We start from the raw sequence: 22,500 nt of genomic DNA, 5'->3' as shown, positions 1-22,500 counted from the left end.
GGGATGCAAAAACGAGTCATGGTACGTGATGAGGTATCACAGTGGGCACCTGTGACAAGCGGGGTCCGACAGGAGTCGGTCCTAGGCCAGTGCTATTTTTGGTATATGTGAATGACATGATGGAAGGGTTAGACTCAGAAGTGTTCCTGTTTGCAGATGATGTGAAGTTAATGAGGAAAATGAAATCCGATGAGGATCAGGCAGGACTTAAAAGAGACTTGGACAGGCTGGACACCTGGTCAAGCAACTGGCTTCTCGAATTTAACCCCGCCAAATGCAAAGTCATGAAGATCGGGGAAAGCCAAAGAAGACCGCAGACGGTGTATAGGCTAGGGAGCCAAAGACTGCAAACCTCGCTCAAGGAGAAAGATCTTGGGGGTGAGTATAACACCGAGCACGTCTCCGGAAGCACACATCAACCAGATAACTGCGGCAGCATATGGGCGCCTGGCAAACCTGAGAACAGCGTTCCGATACTTTAGCAAGGAATCGTTCAAGACACTGTACACCGTGTACGTCAGGCCTGTACTGGAGTATGCACCACCTGTTTGGAACTTACACTTGATTAGAGAGAGTGCAATGGTTTTCAACAAAGCCAAGAGAGAAATATGAAGAGAGCAACAGAGCAATGGTGGACACACTGGCTGAGGTGGCAAAAAGAGCTCACTCGAGCAGAGCAAAGTTTCTGGTTATGGGCGAATTCAACTACAGGGAGATCGACTGGGAAGCCTGGAGCCACATGGCGGTCCCGAAACATGCAGAGCCAAGATGATGGATGTGGCACTGGAAAACCTAATGCATCAACATGTTAAGGACACTACCAGAGAAAGAGGGGAGGATGAACCAACAAGACTGGACCTCATGTTACCCTGAGCAGTTCAGACATTGAGGACATCATATATGAGAGGCCCCTTGGAGTTAGTGATCACGTGGTACTGAGCTTTGAATACATAGTAGAGTTACAAGTGGATAGGGTAACAGGAATTGAATGAGAATAGCCAAACAATAAAAGATGGGACTTCATAGGTATGAGGAACTTCCTGCAGGAGGTTCAGTAGGACAAAGAATTGGTAGGGAAATTAGTAAACGAAATGATCGAATACGTAACAACAAAATGCAAGGAGGCAGAGGAAAGGTTTGTCTCCAAGGGCAACAGAAATAATGGGAAGACCAGAACGAGCCCCTGGTTTACCGGAAGGTGTAGGGAGGCAAAAACTAAGTGCACTTGAGAGTGGAAAAAATACAGAAGGCAAAGAACCCAGGAAAATAAGGAGATTAGTCGAAGAGCCAGAAACGAGTATGCACAGATTAGGAGGGAGGCCCAGCGACAGTACGAAAACAACATAGCATCGAAAGTCAAGTCTGAGCCGAAACTGCTGTATAGCCACATTAGGAGGAAGACAACAGTCAAAGACCAGATTCAGGGACCAAATTCAAGATTCAAGGAAATATTTACAGAAGAGATAGGAAGGGCTCTGGGAAGACAGCACAGAGGGGAACATCAACTGGGAATATACCAAAAAGTGTTGGATGACATACACACAACTGAGAAGGAGGTGCAGAAGCTGCTAAGAGACCTTGATATCTCAAAGGCGATGGGACTGGACAACATCTCCCCATGGGGTCCTTAGAGAAGGAGCAGAGATGCTGCGTGTGCCACTAACCACAATGTTCAACACATCCCTTGAAACTGGGCAACTACCTGAGGTATGAAAGACGGCAAATGTAGTCTTCATTTTTAAGAAAGGAGACAGAAACAAGGCCCTAAACGACAGACCAGTGTCACTGACATGTATAGTATGCAAAGTCACGCAGAAGATTATCAGGAGGATAATCGAGGATAAACGACAATCAGCACGGATTCATGGAATGCAAATCCTGTGTCACAAACCTTCTGGAGTTTTATGATAAGGTAACAGAAATAAGACGCGAGAGAGAGGGGTGGGTTGATTGGATTTTTTTTGGACTGCAAGAAGGCTCTCGACACAGTTCCTCACAAGAGATTAGTGCAGAAGCTAGAGGATCAGGCACGTATAACAGGAAGGGTACTTCAATGGATCAGAGAATACCTGACAGGGAGGCAACGAGTCATAGAACGTGATGAGGTATGACAATGGGTGCCTTTGACGAGCGGGGTCCCACAGGGGTCAGTCCTAGGACCAGTGCTGTTTTTGGTATATGTGAATGACATGATGGAAAGGATAGACTCAAAAGTGTCCTCTTTGCAGATGATGGGAAGTTAATGAGGAGAATTAAATCCGATGAGGATCAGGCAGGACTACAAAGAGACCTGGACAGGCTGAACACGTGGTCCAGCAACTAGCTTCTCGAATTCAACCCTGCCAAACGAAAAGTCATGAAGATTGGGGAAGTGCAAAAAAGACCACAGACAAAGTATGGGCTAGGTGGCCAAAGACTGCAAACCTCACTCAAGGAGAAAGATCTTGGGGTGAGCATAACACCGAGCATGTCTCCGGAAGTACACATCAACCAGATAACGGCTGCAGCATACGGCGCCGGGCAAACCTGAGAATAGCGTAATGATACCTTAGTAAGGAATCGTTCAAGACACTGTACACTGTATACGTCAGACCCATACTGGAGTATGCAGCACCAGTTTGGAACCCACACCTGGTCAAGCACATCAAGAAATTAGAGAAAGTCAAAGGTTTGCAACAAGGTTAGTTCCGGAGCTCAGGGGAATGTCCTACGAAGAAAGGTTAAGGGAAATCGGCCTGACGACACTGGAAGACAGGAGGGCCAGGGGAGACATGATAATGACATACAAAATACTGTGTGGAATAGATAAGGTGGACAAAGACAGGATGTTCCAGAGAGGGGACACAGAAACAAGAGGTCACAATTGGAAGCTGAAGACTCAGACGATTCACAGGGATGTTAGAAAGTATTTCTTCAGTCAGAGAGTTATCAGGAAATGGAATGGTCTATCAAGTGATGTAGTGGAGGCAGGAACCATACACAGCTTTAAGACGAGGTATAACAAAGCTCAGGGAGCAGAGAGACAGAGGACCTAGTAGCAATCAGTTAAGAGGCGGGGCCAGGAGATGAATCTCGTCCCCTGCAACCACAATTCGGTGAGTACACACACACACACACACAAACACACACAAGGAAGATCACAAGAAACGACCGAAAGTATGTGAAGAGCTCAACAATAGATTTAAAGAAGTATTTACAGTGGAGACAGAAAGGACTCCAGAAAGTCCGAGTGGTGGGGTACACCATCAATTGCTGGACACAATACATACAACAGAGGAGGAGGTGAAGAGGCTGCTAAGTGAGCTAGATACCTCATAGGTGATGAGGCCGGACATCTCTCCATGGGTCCTGAGAGAGGGAGCAAAGGCACTGTGTGTACCACTAACAACAATCTTCAACACATCTATCGAAACAGGGTGACTACCTGATGTGTGGAAGACAGCAAATATAGTCCCAATTTTTAAGAAAGGAGACACACTCACAGTACTAAACTACAGACACTGTAGTTTAGTGTTTGTCTAGTATGTACAGTATGCAAAGACATGGAGATTTTTCAGAAGAAAAGTGGTAGTGCACTTGAAAAGGAATGAGCTTATACACGACAACCAGCAAGGTTTCAAGGAAGGGAAATTCTGTGTCACAAACCTACTGGAGTTCTATAAGGTGACGAATGTAAGGGAAGAGAGAGAGAGAGAGAGAGAGAGAGAGGGGTGGGTAGACTGCATTTTCTTGGCCTGTAAGAAGGCTTTTGACACAGTCCACACAAGAGTAAGAAGGTTTTTGATACAGTCCACACAAGAGATTAGTGCAAAAGCCGGAGGATCAGTCAGGTATAACAGGGAAGGCAATGCAATGGATCAGAGAATACCTGACAGGAAAGCAACAGCGAGTCATGGTACGTGACAAGATGTCAGAGTGGGCGCCTGTGACGAGCGGGGTTCCACAGGGGTCAGTCTTAGGACTGGTGTTGTTTCTGGTATATGTGAATGACATGACGGAAGGCACAGACTCAGAAGTGTCCCTGTTTGCAGACGATGTGAAACTAATGAGGAGAATTCAATCGGATGAGGATCAGGCAGGATTACAAAGGGACCTAGACAGGCCGCAAGCCTGGTCCAACAAATGGCTCCTGGAGTTTAACCCCAGCAAGTGCAAAGTCATGAAGTATTGGGAAGGACCAAGACGTCCTCAGACGGATTACAGCCTATGATATCAAAGGCTGCAAAACTCACTCAAGGAAAAGGACCACGGGGTGAGCATCATACCGAGGACATCTGAGGCACACATCAACCAAATAACTGTTGCAGTATATGGGTGCCTGGCAAACCCAAGAAGAACGTTTCGATATCTAAGTAAGGATTCGTTCAATACTTTGCACACTGTGTATGCCAGGCCCATATTGGAGTATGCAGCACCAGTATGGAACCCACACCTCTTCAAACACGTCAAGAAATTAGAGAAAGTGCAAAGGTTTGCAACAAGACTAGTCCCAGGGCCTAGGGGTATGTCCTACGAGGAGAGGTTAAGAGAAATCAACCTGGCGACCCTGGAGGATAGGAGGGATAGAAGGGACACGATAAGGACATAAAATACTGAGAGGGATTGATAAGGTAGATAGGGATAGGATGTTTCAGAGACGTGACAGCAACAAGGAGTCACAACTGGCAGATGAAGACTCATATGAATCACATGTATGTTAGGAAGTATTTACAAAGTCACTGTGTGACTTTGTAAACGGTCCAAGGTCGACCGAAACGACTATGGCTGGGTATCGTCTTCAAGTCAAGAAAAGTTGATTTTTTAAGAAGGGATTTGAGGAAAAGTCTCATTGTACGTACACTCATTCACTGTGATATACACACTTATCAGTATACATACAATGAGAGATACACTCTTCTCGGTCTATATACACAGGGATACACACTTCTCGGTGTATGTATTGTGTATAAACACCATAAAACCATGGGTGGTGCGTTCCTCTCATTTCTGGGACTATTTTGCTTACATACTTTTGATTTCCTTGCAGTTTCACCCGGTGATGGCTACGCATCAGAGCCAGTTCTGAAGGTGTGTATACCTGGAGTATATCTGGAGGTGTTTCAGGAGTCAACTCCCAGGCGACCCAATCCATGACCAGGCCTTGCGGTGGATGAGAACCTGATCAACCAGGCTGTTACTGCTGGCTGCACGTAAACCGACGTACGAACCACAGTCCGGCTGGTCACGTATTGACTTTAGGTGCCTGTCCAGCTCCCTCATGAAGACAGCCAGGGGTCTATTGGTAATCCCCCCATATGTATGCTGGGAGGCAGTTGAACAGTCTTGGGTCCTGACCTGTATTGTGTTACTCGTGGTGCCCCTGCTTCTCATTAGGGGAGATTTTGCATTTCCTGCCGAGTGTGTGTGTGTGTGTGTGTGTGTGTGTGTGTGTGTGTGTGTGTGTGTGTGTGTGTGTGTGTGTGTGTGTGTGTGTGTGTGTGTGTGTGTGTGTGTGTGTGTGTGTGTGTGTGTGTGTGTGTGTGTGTGTGTGTGTGTGTGTGTGTGTGTGTGTGTGTCTGTGTGTGTGTGTGTGTGTGTGTGTGTGTGTGTGTGTGTATTCCTATCTGTCTCTCCATATCTGTCTCTCTATCTTTCCGACAGTCTCTTACTTTTTCTCCCTCACTTTCTATATTTTTTTCGATTATTTCACTCACTAATTTCCTTCACGTTTCCGTCATCACGGATGTTCATTATCAACACATCCACCTCGTGTCTCCTTCACTTCCCCCCCAAAAAATGTAGTGACGACGCATGTGTTACGTATAGTGGTACCAGTGCTACATTAAGACATAAATTAAGCTGCACTTGTCAAGTTTGTGTTATATACAGTGGCAAAAGTACGACATTAAGACATGAACTGAGTTTCATGTCTCACGGTGGGACGGTCACGCCTTTATATATAAATAAAAGTATTTTTTAGGGAAATCATTTGTCATGTGGAAGCATCTGTATGTAAAAAAAAAGTTAATATTTACATATTATTTCGTTTAGCTTGACATATGTAGGTTCTCAGCAGGTCAAAATCCAGATGGAGACAGTGGCAGGTTGCCGCCATTGTTAGAGATGACACAAAAACAGTGGAGTCCTTTGTTTGTACAGTGTTTCACTAACTTGTGACTTTCTCAGGTAGTATATGAATGTACTTGACGTACCTGGAGAAGTCCAGCGTCTGGTACTGAGGTGTTTAATAAGACCACAGCATCAGAGTCTCTCAGCGCGACGTTAAACTCCTGCCCAGTATACTGCACCACACAGTATTACCCGCCCAGAATACTGAACCACACTGTACCACCCGACTCGTATACTACACCATACAGTATCACCCGAGTAGTATACTGAACCATACAGTATTGCCCACAAAGTATACTGGACCACACAGTATCACCCACACAGTATACTGCACCATATAGCATCACTCACACAGTATACTGGACCACACAATATACTGCACCACACAGTATACTGCACCACACAGTATACTGCACCACACAGTATCACCCACACAGTGCTACAGTGGTCTGGCCGCCACACTGGACACAGGAGACGAGAGGTAACCTCAGTGTTGAGTTATGAAGCCTCACAGACACTGGTGTGGAAGATGGTCATATTTCCCTCAGGGTTTCCAAAGGTAACATTTCATAAATATAAGAGAGTATTGACGGGTGACTGCGGTGGGTGGGAGTCTCCTGGCACCAACGTAATATTGACGGGTGACTGCGGTGGGTGGGAGTCTCCTGGCACCAACGTAATATTGACGGGTGACTGCGGTGGGTGGGAGTCTCCTGGCACCAACGTAATATTGACGGGTGACTGCGGTGGGTGGGAGTCTCCTGGCACCAACGTAATATTGACGGGTGACTGCGGTGGGTGGGAGTCTCCTGGCACCAACGTAATATTGACGGGTGACTGCGGTGGGTGGGAGTCTCCTGGCACCAACGTAATATTGACGGGTGACTGCGGTGGGTGGGAGTCTCCTGGCACCAACGTGATATTGACGGGTGACTGCGGTGGGTGGGAGTCTCCTGCTGGCACCAACGTAATATTGACGGGTGACTGCGGTGGGTGGGAGTCTCCTGGCACCAACGTAATATTGACGGGTGACTGCGGTGGGTGGGAGTCTCCTGGCACCAACGTAATATTGATCACTTCTCTGACAAAGCATGTTGGAACATTCAAGAATTTTCCACCGATTCACCTTGTTAGAATTTTTTTTATTTTATAAATCAGAGGGACAGTGTCATCAGCATCTCACCGGAAGTAAGTTATTTTGTCTGACATTTCTTTGAGGTGGCCATAGGTGATTTTCGGTATGTATACTGTACTTATGTGTACCTGAGCCTAAGTAAACCTAATCTTATGAGAGTTTACCTTCTACCAAGTTTTCTCTTACTAATGCTGTATAGCCCATGTGGCTTAGCTTTTCTTTTTGATTATAATAATAATTCTCTTACTAATGTGGTTGCCTTCACAGCCTCTCAGATTTTACTGTTTTTTTTTTTTAAATATAAGACTTATAATCGTAAGTTTTATATTTAAAAAAAAATATAAGACTTAGGATTATTATGTCTTCTAATTTCTGCCAGAATAAAAAAAAAAATGCGAGGATTTTGCCAACACTGTTAGAGTGAAGTTAGTGTTGCGTCTTCGCAGAGAATAACAGTGTTCCATCGTTAGTGACTCCTGAGTTGCTGAGGTGAGTCACTGCTGACTCTGGCTAGTAACTAGCTGAGTCAGCAGAGTGCAGCTAACTTTCTTCTTGCCAAAGATCATACCCGTAAACTACGATGTGCTGGTTCCCTACCCAAGAACATGTACTATCCAGGCTGTACCACCCAAGAACATGTACTATCCAGGCTGTACCACCCAAGAACATGTACTATCCAGGCTGTACCACCCAAGAACATGTACTATCCAGGCTGTACCACCCAAGAACATGTACTATCCAGGCTGTACCACCCAAGAACATGTACTATCCAGGCTGTACCACCCAAGAACATGTACTATCCAGGCTGTACCACCCAAGAACATGTACTATCCAGGCTGTACCACCCAAGAACATGTACTATCCAGGCTGTACCACCCAAGAACATGTACTATCCAGGCTGTACCACCCAAGAACATGTACTATCCAGGCTGTACCACCCAAGAACATGTACTATCCAGGCTGTACCACCCAAGAACATGTACTATCCAGGCTGTACCACCCAAGAACATGTACTATCCAGGCTGTACCACCCAAGAACATGTACTATCCAGGCTGTACCACCCAAGAACATGTACTATCCAGGCTGTACCACCCAAGAACATGTACTATCCAGGCTGTACCACCCAAGAACATGTACTATCCAGGCTGTACCACCCAAGAACATGTACTATCCAGGCTGTACCACCCAAGAACATGTACTATCCAGGCTGTACCACCCAAGAACATGTACTATCCAGGCTGTACCACCCAAGAACATGTACTATCCAGGCTGTACCACCCAAGAACATGTACTATCCAGGCTGTACCACCCAAGAACATGTACTATCCAGGCTGTACCACCCAAGAACATGTACTATCCAGGCTGTACCACCCAAGAACATGTACTATCCAGGCTGTACCACCCAAGAACATGTACTATCCAGGCTGTACCACCCAAGAACATGTACTATCCAGGCTGTACCACCCAAGAACATGTACTATCCAGGCTGTACCACCCAAGAACATGTACTATCCAGGCTGTACCACCCAAGAACATGTACTATCCAGGCTGTACCACCCAAGAACATGTACTATCCAGGCTGTACCACCCAAGAACATGTACTATCCAGGCTGTACCACCAAAGAACATTTACTATCCAGGCTGTACCACCCAAGAACATGTACTATCCAGGCTGTACCACCAAAGAACATTTACTATCCAGGCTGTACCACCCAAGAACATTTACTATCCAGGCTGTACCACCCAAGAACATGTACTATCCAGGCTGTACCACCCAAGAACATGTACTATCCAGGCTGTACCACCCAAGAACAAGTACTATCCAGGCTGTGCAACCCAAGAACATGTACTATCCAGGCTGTGCCACCCAAGAACATGTACTATCCAGGCTGTACCACCCAAGAACATGTACTATCCAGGCTGTACCACCCAAGAACATGTACTATCCAGACTGTACCACCCAAGAACATGTACTATCCAGGCTGTACCACCCGAGAATACGTACTCTGCAGGCCGTACCACCCAAGAACATGTACTCTACAGGCTGTACCACCCAAGAACATGTACTATTCAGGCAGTACCACCCAAGAACATGTACTCTACAGGCTGTACCACCCAAGAACATGTACTATCCAGGCTGTGCCACCCAAGAACATGTACTCTACAGGCTGTACCACCCAAGAACATGTACTATCCAGGCTGTGCCACCCAAGAACATGTACTATCCAGGCTGTGCCACCCAAGAACATGTACTCTACAGGCTGTACCACCCAAGAACATGTACTATCCAGGCTGTACCACCCAAGAACATGTACTACCCAGGCTGTACCACCCAAGAACATGTACTATCCAGGCTGTACCACCCAAGAACATGTACTATCCAGGCTGTACCACCCAAGAACATGTACTCTACAGGCTGTACCACCCAAGAACATGTACTATCCAGGCTGTACCACCCAAGAACATGTACTCTCCAGGCTGTGCCACCCAAGAACATGTACTATCCAGGCTGTACCACCCAAGAACATGTACTATCCAGGCTGTACCACCCAAGAACATGTACTATCCAGGCTGTACCACCCAAGAACATGTACTATCCAGGCTGTACCACCCAAGAACATGTACTATCCAGGCTGTACCACCCAAGAACATGTACTATCCAGGCTGTACCACCCAAGAACATGTACTATCCAGGCTGTACCACCCAAGAACATGTACTATCCAGGCTGTACCACCCAAGAACATGTACTCTCCAGGCTGTGCCACCCAAGAACAAGTACTCTCCAGGCTGTACCACCCAAGAACATGTACTCTCCAGGCAGTACCACCCGAGAACACGTACTCCACAGGCTGTATCAACCAAGAACATGTATTTTCCAGGCTGCACCAAACAAGTACATGTACTCCACATTCTGCACCAACAAAGAACATGTACTCTCTATGCCACACCAACCAAGTACATGTACTTTCCTGGCAGCACCAACCAAGTACATGTACTCTCTATGCCACACCAAGCAAGACATGTACTCTCCAATATCACGTTAAGAACACAATATTATCTTACCTGAACCTATATGTAACAAGTAGTGATGACCATCATGCAGTCATCACTAGTGATGACCATCATGCAGTCATCACTAGTGATGACCATCATGCAGTCATCACTAGTGATGACCATCATGCAGTCATCACTAGTGATGACCATCATGCAGTCATCACTAGTGATGACCATCATGCAGTCATCACTAGTGATGACCATCATGCAGTCATCACTAGCGATGACCATCATGCAGTCATCACTAGTGATGACCATCATGCAGTCATCACTAGTGATGACCATCATGCAGTCATCACTAGTGATGACCATCATGCAGTCATCACTAGTGATGACCATCATGCAGTCATCACCAGTGATGACCATCATGCAGTCATCACTAGAGATGACCATCATGCAGTCATCACCAGTGATGACCATCATGCAGTCATCACTAGTGATGACCATCATGCAGTCATCACCAGTGATGACCATCATGCAGTCATCACCAGTGATGACCATCATGCAGTCATCACTAGTGATGACCATCATGCAGTCATCACTAGTGATGACCATCATGCAGTCATCACTAGTGATGACAATCATGCAGTCATCACTAGTGATGACCATCATGCAGTCATCACCAGTGATGACCATCATGCAGTCATCACCAGTGATGACCATCATGCAGTCATCACTAGTGATGACCATCATGCAGTCATCACCAGTGATGACCCTCATGCAGTCATCACCAGTGATGACCATCATGCAGTCACCGCTAGTGATGACCATCATGCAGTCATCACCAGTGATGACCATCATGCAGTCATCACCAGTGATGACCATCATGCAGTCATCACCAGTGATGACCATCATGCAGTCATCACCAGTGATGACCATCATGCAGTCATCACCAGTGATGACCATCATGCAGTCATCACCAGTGATGACCATCATGCAGTCATCACTAGTCATGACCATCATTCAGTCATCACTAGTGATGACAATCATGCAGTCATCACCAGTGATGACCATCATGCAGTCATCACTAGTGATGACAATCATGCAGTCATCACCAGTGCTGCCCATCATGCAGTAATCACCAGTGATGACCATCATGCAGTAATCACCAGTGATGACCATCATGCAGTCATCACTAGTGATGATCATCATGCAGTCATCACTAGTGATGACAATCATGCAGTCATCACCAGTGATGACCATCTTGCAGTCATCACCAGTGATGACCATCATGCAGTAATCACCAGTGATGACCATCATGCAGTCATCACTAGTGATGACAATCATGCAGTCATCACCAGTGATGACCATCTTGCAGTCATCACCAGTGCTGCCCATCATGCAGTAATCACCAGTGATGACCATCATGCAGTCATCACTAGTGATGACAATCATGCAGTCATCACCAGTGATGACCATCTTGCAGTCATCACCAGTGATGACCATCATGCAGTAATCACCAGTGATGATCATCATGCAGTCATCACCAGTGATGATCATCATGCAGTCATCACTAGTGATGACCATCATGCAGTCATCACTAGTGATGACCATCATGCAGTCATCACTAGTGATCGTTATGCAGTCATCACTAGTGATCGTTATGCAGTCATCACTAGTGATGACTATCATGCAGTCATCACTAGTGCTGACCACCAGTGAATCACTAGTGATCATTATGCAGTCATCACTAGTGATGACCATCATGCAGTCATCACTAGTGATGATCATAATGCAGTCATCACTAGTGATGACCATCATGCAGTCATCACTAGTGATGACAATCATGCAGTCATCACCAGTGATGACCATCTTGCAGTCATCACCAGTGGTGGCCATCATGCAGTCATCACTAGTGATGATCATCATGCAGTCATCACTAGTGATGACCATCATGCAGTCATCACTAGTGATGATCATCATGCAGTCATCACTAGTGATGACAATCATGCAGTAATCACCAGTGATGATCATCATGCAGTCATCACTAGTGATGACCATCATGCAGTCATCACTAGTGATGACCATCATGCAGTCATCACTAGTGATGACCATCATGCAGTCATCACCAGTGATGACCATCATGCAGTCATCACCAGTGATGACCATCATGCAGTCATCACCAGTGATGACCATCATGCAGTCATCACCAGTGATGACCATCATGCAGTCATCACCAGTGATGACCATCATGCAGTCATCACTAGTGATGACCATCATGCAGTCATCACTAGTGATGACCATCATGCAGTCATCACTAGTGATGACAATCATGTGATGACCATCATGCAGTGATGACCATCATGCAGTCATCACAAGTGATGATCATCATGCAGTCATCACTAGTGCTGACCACCAGTGAATCACTAGTGATCATTATGCAGTCATCACTAGTGATGACCATCATGCAGTCATCACCAGTGATGACCATCATGCAGTCATCACCAGTGATGACCATCATGCAGTCATCACCAGTGATGACCATCATGCAGTCATCACTAGTGATGACCATCATGCAGTCATCACTAGTGATGACCATCATGCAGTCATCACTAGTGATGACCATCATGCAGTCATCACTAGTGATGACAATCATGCAGTCATCACTAGTGATCGTTACGCAGTCATCACTAGTGATGACCATCATGCAGTCATCACAAGTGATGATCATCATGCAGTCATCACTAGTGATGACCATCAGTCCGTCATCACTATTGATGACCATCATGTAGTCATCACTAGTGATGACCATCATGCAGTCATCACTAGTGAACATAATGCAGTCATCACTAGTGATCATCATGCAGTCATCACTAGTGATCATCACGCAGTCATCACTAGTGATGATCATGCAGTCATCAATAGTAATGACCATCATATAGTCATTACTAGTGATGACCATCATGCAGTCATCACTAGTGATGACCATCATGCAGTCATCACTAGTGATGACCATCATGCAGTCATCACTAGCGATGACCATCATGCAGTGATCACTAGTGATGACCATCATGCAGTCATCACTAGTGATGACCATCATGCAGTCATCACTAGCGATGACCATCATGCAGTCATCACTAGCGATGACCATCATGCAGTCATCACTAGTGATGACCATCATGTAGTTATCACTAATGATCACCATGCAGTCATCAATAGTGATGACCATCATGTAGTTATCGCTAGTGGTCATGCAGTCATCACTAGTGATGATCATCATGCAGTCATCACCAGTGATGACCATCATGCAGTCATCACTAGTGATGATGACTGTCTGCTGTGGGTACAGTGTTACCTGTGGTGGGTAGTGTTACTTGTTGTGGGTACAGTGTTGCCTGTTATGAGTACAGTGTTACTTGTTGTGGGTACAGTGTTACTTGTTGTGGGTACAGTGTTACTTGTTGTGGGTACAGTGTTACTTGTTGTGGGTACAGTGTTACTTGTTGTGGGTACAGCGTTGCTTGATGTGGGTACAGTGTTGCCCGTTATGGGTACAGTGTTTCTTGTTGTGGGTGCAGTGTTGCTTGTTATGGGTACAGTGTTGCCTGTTGTGGGTACAGCGTTACTTGTTGTGGGTACAGTGTTGTTTGTTGCGGGTACATTATTGCTTGTTGTGGGTAGTGTTGCTTGTTGTGGGTACAGTGTTGTTTGTTGCGGGTACAGTGTTGCCTGTTGTGTGTACACTGTTTCCCGTTGTGGGTATAGTGTTGCCTGTTGTGGGTACAGTGTTGCCTGTTGTGGGTACAGTGTTGCCTGTTGTGGGTACAGTGTTGCTTGTTGTGGGTACAGTGTTACCTGTTGTGGGTACAGCATTGCCTGCTGTGGGTACAGTGTTGGTTGGTGTGGTGGGCACAGTGTTACCTGTTGTGGGTACAATGTTGCCTGTTGTGGGTATAGTGTTGCCTGTTGTGGGTACAGTGTTTCTTGTTGTGGGTAGTGTTGCTTGTTGTGGGTACAGTGTTACCTGCTGTGGGCATAGTGTTGCCTGTTGTGGGCACAGTGTTGCCTGTTGTGGTTGCAATGTTGCCTGTTGTGGGTATAGTGTTGCCTGTTGTGGGTACAGTGTTTCTTGTTGTGGGTAGTGTTGCTTGTTGTGGGTACAGTGTTACCTGTTGTGGGTACAGTATTTCTTGTTGTGGGTAGTGTTGCTTGTTGTGGGTACAGTGTTACCTGTTGTGGGCACAGTGTTGCCTGTTGTGCGTACAATGTTGCCTGTTGTGGGTATAGTGTTGCCTGTTGTGAATATAGTGTTATTTTTGGTCGGCATAGAGAAACTTGTAGGCTAGTACAGTTTAGTACTTTTCTTTTGTACAGTGTTGCTGGTGGCTAGTATAGTGTTGCTGGTGGCTAGTGTAGTGTTGCTGGTGGCTAGTATAGTGTTGCTGGTGGCTAGTATAGTGTTGCTGGTGGCTAGTATAGTGTTGCTGGTGGCTAGTATAGTGTTGCTGGTGGCTAGTATAGTGTTGCTGGTGGCTAGTATAGTGTTGCTGGTGGCTAGTATGGTGTTGCTGGTGGCTAGTATAGTGTTGCTGGTGGCTAGTATAGTGTTGCTGGTGGCTAGTATGGTGTTGCTGGTGGCTAGTATAGTGTTGCTGGTGGCTAGTATAGTGTTGCTGGTGGCTAGTATAGTGTTGCTGGTGGCTAGTATAGTGTTGCTGGTGGCTAGTATAGTGTTACAGGGTGGTAGAACAATGCTGATGGTGGCTAGTATAGTGTTGCTGGTGGCTAGTATAGTGTTACAGGGTGGTAGAACAATGCTGATGGTGGCTAGTATAGTGTTGCTGGTGGCTAGTATAGTGTTGCTGGTGGCTAGTATAGTGTTACAGGGTGGTAGAACAATGCTGATGGTGGCTAGTATAGTGTTGCTGGTGGCTAGTATAGTGTTACAGGGTGGTAGAACAATGCTGATGGTGGCTAGTATAGTGTTGCTGGTGGCTAGTATAGTGTTGCTGGTGGCTAGTATAGTGTTACAGGGTGGTAGAACAATGCTGATGGTGGCTAGTATAGTGTTGCTGGTGGCTAGTATAGTGTTGCTGGTGGCTAGTATAGTGTTGCTGGTGGCTAGTATAGTGTTGCTGGTGGCTAGTATGGTGTTGCTGGTGGCTAGTATAGTGTTGCTGGTGGCTAGTATAGTGTTGCTGGTGGCTAGTATAGTGTTGCTGGTGGCTAGTATAGTGTTACAGGGTGGTAGAACAATGCTGATGGTGGCTAGTATAGTGTTGCTGGTGGCTAGTATAGTGTTGCTGGTGGCTAGTATAGTGTTGCTGGTGGCTTGTATAGTGTTACAGGGTGGTAGAACAATGCTGATGGTGGCTAGTATAGTGTTGCTGGTGGCTAGTATAGTGTTACAGGGTGGTAGAACAATGCTGATGGTGGCTAGTATAGTGTTGCTGGTGGCTAGTATAGTGTTGCTGGTGGCTAGTGTAGTGTTGCTGGTGGCTTGTATAGTGTTACAGGGTGGTAGAACAATGCTGATGGTGGCTAGTATAGTGTTGCTGGTGGCTAGTATGGTGTTGCTGGTGGCTAGTATAGTGTTGCTGGTGGCTAGTATAGTGTTACAGGGTGGTAGAACAATGCTGATGGTGGCTAGTATAGTGTTGCTGGTGGCTAGTATAGTGTTATAGGGTGGTAGAACAGTGCTGATGGTGGCTAGTTTAGTGTTGCTGGTGGCTAGTTTAGTGTTGCTGGTGGCTAGTTTAGTGTTGCTGGTGGCTAGTATGGTGTTATAGGGTGGTAGAAGAGTGCTGCTGGTGGCTAGTATAGTGTTGCTGGTGGCTAGTATAGTGTTATAGGGTGGTAGAACAGTGCTGATGGTGGCTAGTTTAGTGTTGCTGGTGGCTAGTATGGTGTTACAGGGTGGTAGAACAGTGCTGCTGGTGGTTAGTTTAGTGTTGCTGTTGGCTAGTATGGTGTTACAGGGTGGTAGAACAGTGCTGCTGGTGGCTAGTATAGTGTTGCTGGTGGCTAGTATAGTGTTATAGGGTGGTAGAACAGTGCTGATGGTGGCTAGTATAGTGTTGCTGGTGGCTAGTATAGTGTTATAGGGTGGTAGAACAGTGCTGATGGTGGCTAGTATAGTGTTGCTGGTGGCTAGTACAGTGTTATAGGGTGGTAGAACAGTGCTGCTGGTAGCTAGTATAGTGCTGTTGCTGGCTAGTATAATGCTGTTGGTGGCTAGTATAGTGCTGTTGGTGGCTAGTATAGTGCTGCTGGTGATTATTATAGTGCTGTTGGTGGCTAGTACAGTGTTGCTGGTAGCTAGTATAGTGCTGTTGGTGGCTAGTATAGTGTTGCTGTGGCTAGTATAGTACTGTTGGTGGCTAGTATAGTGTTGTTGTGGCTAGTATAGTGCTATTGGTGGCTAGTACAGTGGTATAGTGCTGTTGGTGGCTAGTATAGTGGTATAATGCTGTTGGTGGCTAGTATAGTGGTATAGTGCTGTTGGTGGCTAGTATAGTGCTGCTGGTGGCTAGTATAGTGTTGCTGGTAGCTAGTATAGTGTTGCTGGTAGCTAGTATAGTGTTGCTGGTAGCTAGTATAGTGCTGTTGGGGGCTAGTGTAGTAGTATAGTGCTGTTGGTGGCTTGTATAGTGTTGCTTGTGGTTAGTATGGTGCTGCTCGTGGCTAGTATAGTGGTATAGTGCAGCTGGTGGCTAATATAGTGCTGCTGGTGGCTAGTATAGTGTTGCTGGTAGCTAGTATAGTGTTGCTGGTGGCTAGAATAGTGCTGTTGGGGGCTAGTCTAGTAGAGTGGTGTTGCCGGTGGCTAGTATAGTAGAGTGGTGTTGCTGGTGGCTAGTAGAGTAGAGTGGTGTTGCTGGTGGGTAGTATAGCAGAGTGGTGATGCTGGTGGCTAGTATAGTAGAGTGGTGTTGCTGGTGGCTAGTATAGTAGAGTGGTGTTGCTGGTGGCTAGTATAGTAGAGTGGTGTTGCTGGTGGCTAGTATAGTAGAGTGGTGTTGCTGGTGGCTAGTATAGTAGAGTGGTGTTGCTGGTGGCTAGTATAGTAGAGTGGTGTTGCTGGTGGCTAGTATAGTAGAGTGGTGTTGCTGGTGGCTAGTATAGTAGAGTGGTGTTGATGGTGGCTAGTATAGCAGAGTGGTGTTGATGGTGGCTAGTACAGTAGAGTGGTGTTGATGGTGGCTAGTATAGTAGAGTGGTGTTGCTTGTGGCTAGTATAGTAGAGTGGTGTTGCTGGTGGCTAGTATAGTAGAGTGGTGTTGCTGGTGGCTAGTATAGTAGAGTGGTGTTGCTTGTGGCTAGTATAGTAGAGTGGTGTTGCTTGTGGCTAGTATAGTAGAGTGGTGTTGCTGGTGGCTAGTATAGTAGAGTGGTGTTGATGGTGGCTAGTATAGTAGAGTGGTGTTGCCGGTGGCTAGTATAGTAGAGTGGTGTTGATGGTGGCTAGTACAGTAGAGTGGTGTTGCTGGTGGCTAGTATAGTAGAGTTGTGTTGCTGGTGGGTAGTATAGCAGAGTGGTGTTGATGGTGGCTAGTACAGTAGAGTGGTGTTGCTGGTGGCTAGTATAGTAGAGTTGTGTTGCTGGTGGCTAGTATAGTAGAGTGGTGTTGATGGTGGCTAGTATAGTAGAGTTGTGTTGATGGTGGCTAGTATAGTAGAGTGGTGTTGCTGGTGGCTAGTATAGTAGAGTGGTGTTGCTGGTGGCTAGTAGAGTAGAGTGGTGTTGCTGGTGGGTAGTATAGCAGAGTGGTGATGCTGGTGGCTAGTATAGTAGAGTGGTGTTGCTGGTGGCTAGTATAGTGCTGTTGGGGGCTAGTCTAGTAGAGTGGTGTTGCCGGTGGCTAGTATAGTAGAGTGGTGTTGCTGGTGGCTAGAATAGTGCTGTTGGGGGCTAGTCTAGTAGAGTGGTGTTGCCGGTGGCTAGTATAGTAGAGTGGTGTTGCTGGTGGCTAGTAGAGTAGAGTGGTGTTGCTGGTGGGTAGTATAGCAGAGTGGTGATGCTGGTGGCTAGTATAGTAGAGTGGTGTTGCTGGTGGCTAGTATAGTAGAGTGGTGTTGCTGGTGGCTAGTATAGTAGAGTGGTGTTGCTGGTGGCTAGTATAGTAGAGTGGTGTTGCTGGTGGCTAGTATAGTAGAGTGGTGTTGCTGGTGGCTAGTATAGTAGAGTGGTGTTGCTGGTGGCTAGTATAGTAGAGTGGTGTTGCTGGTGGCTAGTATAGTAGAGTGGTGTTGATGGTGGCTAGTATAGCAGAGTGGTGTTGATGGTGGCTAGTACAGTAGAGTGGTGTTGCTGGTGGCTAGTATAGTAGAGTTGTGTTGCTTGTGGCTAGTATAGTAGAGTGGTGTTGATGGTGGCTAGTATAGTAGAGTTGTGTTGATGGTGGCTAGTATAGTAGAGTGGTATTGCTGGTGGCTAGTATAGTAGAGTGGTGTTGCTGGTGGCTAGTATAGCAGAGTAGTGTTGCTGGTGGCTAGTATAGTAGAGTGGTGTTGATGGTGGCTAGTATAGTAGAGTGGTGTTGCTGGGGGCTAGTATAGTAGGGTGGTGTTGATGGTGGCTAGTATAGTAGAGTGGTGTTGCTGGTGGCTAGTATAGTAGAGTGGTGTTGCTTGTGGCTAGTGTAGTAGAGTGGTGTTGCTGGTGGCTAGTATAGTAGAGTGGTGTTGCTGGTGGCTAGTATAGAAGAGTGGTGTTGCTTGTGGCTAGTATAGTAGAGTGGTGTTGCTTGTGGCTAGTATAGAAGAGTGGTGTTGCTTGTGGCTAGTATAGTAGAGTGGTGTTGCTTGTGGCTAGTATAGTAGAGTGGTATTGCTGGTGGCTAGTATAGTAGAGTGGTGTTGCTGGTGGCTAGTATAGTAGAGTGGTGTTGCTGGTGGCTAGTATAGTAGAGTGGTGTTGCTGGTGGCTAGTATAGTAGAGTGGTGTTGCTGGTGGCTAGTATAGTAGAGTGGTGTTGCTGGTGGCTAGTATAGTAGAGTGGTGTTGCTGGTGGCTAGTATAGTAGAGTGGTGTTGATGGTGGCTAGTATAGCAGAGTGGTGTTGATGGTGGCTAGTACAGTAGAGTGGTGTTGCTGGTGGCTAGTATAGTAGAGTTGTGTTGCTTGTGGCTAGTATAGTAGAGTGGTGTTGATGGTGGCTAGTATAGTAGAGTTGTGTTGATGGTGGCTAGTATAGTAGAGTGGTATTGCTGGTGGCTAGTATAGTAGAGTGGTGTTGCTGGTGGCTAGTATAGCAGAGTGGTGTTGCTGGTGGCTAGTATAGTAGAGTGGTGTTGATGGTGGCTAGTATAGTAGAGTGGTGTTGCTGGGGGCTAGTATAGTAGGGTGGTGTTGATGGGGGCTAGTATAGTAGAGTGGTGTTGCTGGTGGCTAGTATAGTAGAGTGGTGTTGATGGTGGCTAGTATAGTAGAGTGGTGTTGCTGGTGGCTAGTATAGTAGAGTGGTGTTGATGGTGGCTAGTATAGTAGAGTGGTGTTGATGGTGGCTAGTATAGTAGAGTGGTGCTGCTGGTGGCTAGTATAGTAGAGTGGTGTTGATGGTGGCTAGTATAGTAGAGTGGTGTTGATGGTGGCTAGTATAGTAGAGTGGTGTTGCTGGTGGCTAGTATAGTAGAGTGGTGTTGCTGGTGGCTAGTATAGTAGAGTGGTGTTGATGGTGGCTAGTATAGTAGAGTGGTGTTGCTGGTGGCTAGTATAGTAGAGTGGTGTTGATGGTGGCTAGTATAGTAGAGTGGTGTTGCTGGGGGCTAGTATAGTAGAGTGGTGTTGCTGGTGGCTAGTATAGTAGAGTGGTGTTGCTAGTATAGTAGAGTGGTGTTGATGGTGGCTAGTATAGTAGAGTGGTGTTGCTGGTGGCTAGTATAGTAGAGTGGTGTTGCTTGTGGCTAGTATAGTAGAGTGGTGTTGCTTGTGGCTAGTATAGTAGAGTGGTGTTGCTTGTGGCTAGTATAGTAGAGTGGTGTTGCTTGTGGCTAGTATAGTAGAGTGGTGTTGCTGGTGGCTAGTATAGTAGAGTGGTGTTGCTTGTGGCTAGTATAGTAGAGTGGTGTTGCTGGTGGCTAGTATAGTAGAGTGGTGTTGATGGTGGCTAGTATAGTAGAGTGGTGTTGCTGGTGGCTAGTATAGTAGAGTTGTGTTGCTTGTGGCTAGTATAGTAGAGTGGTGTTGCTGGTGGCTAGTATAGTAGAGTGGTGTTGCTGGTGGCTAGTATAGTAGAGTGGTGTTGCTGGTGGCTAGTATAGTAGAGTTGTGTTGATGGTGGCTAGTATAGTAGAGTGGTGTTGCTTGTGGCTAGTATAGTAGAGTTGTGTTGATGGTGGCTAGTATAGCAGAGTGGTGTTGCTGGTGGCTAGTATAGTAGAGTTGTGTTGATGGTGGCTAGTAAAGTAGAGTGGTGTTGATGGTGGCTAGTATAGCAGAGTGGTGTTGCTGGTGGCTAGTATAGTAGAGTTGTGTTGATGGTGGCTAGTATAGTAGAGTGGTGTTGCTGGTGGCTAGTATGGTAGAGTGGTGTTGCTGGTGGCTAGTATAGTAGAGTGGTGTTGATGGTGGCTAGTATAGTAGAGTGGTGTTGCTGGTGGCTAGTATAGTAGAGTGGTGTTGATGGTGGCTAGTATAGTAGAGTGGTGTTGCTGGTGGCTAGTATAGTAGAGTGGTGTTGATGGTGGCTAGTATAGTAGAGTGGTGTTGATGGTGGCTAGTATAGTAGAGTGGTGTTGCTGGTGGCTAGTATAGTAGAGTGGTGTTGATGGTGGCTAGTATAGTAGAGTGGTGATGCTGGTGGCTAGTATAGTAGAGTGGTGTTGCTGGTGGCTAGTATAGTAGAGTGGTGTTGCTGGTGGCTAGTATAGTAGAGTGGTGTTGCTGGTGGCTAGTATAGTAGAGTGGTGTTGCTGGTGGCTAGTATAGTAGAGTGGTGTTGATGGTGGCTAGTATAGTAGAGTGGTGTTGATGGTGGCTAGTATAGTAGAGTGGTGTTGCTGGTGGCTAGTATAGTAGAGTGGTGTTGATGGTGGCTAGTATAGTAGAGTGGTGTTGATGGTGGCTAGTATAGAAGAGTGGTGTTGCTTGTGGCTAGTATAGCAGAGTGGTGTTGCTGGTGGCTAGTATAGTAGAGTGGTGTTGCTGGTGGCTAGTATAGTAGAGTGGTGTTGCTTGTGGCTAGTATAGTAGAGTGGTGTTGATGGTGGCTAGTATAATAAAGTGGTGTTGCTGTTGGCTAGTATAGTAGAGTGGTGTTGATGGTGGCTAGTATAGTAGAGTGGTGTTGCTGGTGGCTAGTATAGAAGAGTGGTGTTGCTGGTGGCTAGTATAGTAGAGTGGTGTTGATGGTGGCTAGTATAGTAGAGTGGTGTTGCTGGTGGCTAGTATAGAAGAGTGGTGTTGCTGGTGGCTAGTATAGTAGAGTGGTGTTGATGGGGGCTAGTATAGTAGAGTGGTGTTGTTGGTGGCTAGTATAGAAGAGTGGTGTTGCTGGGGGCTAGTATAGTAGAGTGGTGTTGATGGGGGCTAGTATAGTAGAGTGGTGTTGATGGTGGCTAGTATAGTAGAGTTTTGCTGCTGGTGGCTAGTATAGTAGAGTGGTGTTGCTGGTGGCTAGTATAGTAGAGTGGTGTTGATGGTGGCTAGTATAGTAGAGTGGTGTTGCTTGTGGCTAGTATAGTAGAGTGGTGTTGCTGGTGGCTAGTATAGAAGAGTGGTGTTGCTGGTGGCTAGTATAGTAGAGTGGTGTTGCTTGTGGCTAGTATAGTAGAGTGGTGTTGATGGTGGCTAGTATAGTAGAGTGGTGTTGCTTGTGGCTAGTATAGTAGAGTGGTGTTGCTGGTGGCTAGTATAGTAGAGTGGTGTTGCTGGTGGCTAGTATAGTAGAGTGGTGTTGCTGGTGGCTAGTATAGTAGAGTGGTGTTGATGGTGGCTAGTATAGTAGAGTGGTGATGCTGGTGGCTAGTATAGTAGAGTGGTGTTGATGGTGGCTAGTATAGTAGAGTGGTGTTGCTGGTGGCTAGTATAGTAGAGTGGTGTTGATAGTGGCTAGTATAGTAGAGTGGTGTTGCTGGTGGCTAGTATAGTAGAGTGGTGTTGCTAGTGGCTAGTATAGCAGAGTGGTGTTGCTGGTGGCTAGTATAGTAGAGTGGTGTTGCTGGTGGCTAGTATAGTAGAGTGGTGTTGCTGGTGGCTAGTATAGTAGAGTGGTGTTGCTGGTGGCTAGTATAGTAGAGTGGTGTTGCTGGTGGCTAGTA

At 46.4% G+C, this 22,500-nt stretch overlaps 1 protein-coding gene across 2 annotated transcripts in view; it reads right to left on the bottom strand.

The window, feature by feature from the left end:
- LOC128686347 (uncharacterized) overlaps nt 1-22,500 on the bottom strand; it is a 204,733-nt gene that overhangs the window by 181,948 nt on the left and 285 nt on the right. The gene's annotated exons all lie outside the window — the stretch shown is intronic.

This window comes from Cherax quadricarinatus, chromosome 17 (genome assembly GCF_038502225.1).
Source record: "Cherax quadricarinatus isolate ZL_2023a chromosome 17, ASM3850222v1, whole genome shotgun sequence".
Classification (NCBI taxonomy): Eukaryota; Metazoa; Arthropoda; class Malacostraca; order Decapoda; family Parastacidae; genus Cherax; species Cherax quadricarinatus.
The sequence above is the reverse complement of the archived record's forward strand: the minus strand, read 5'-3'. Positions and strand labels throughout refer to the sequence as shown.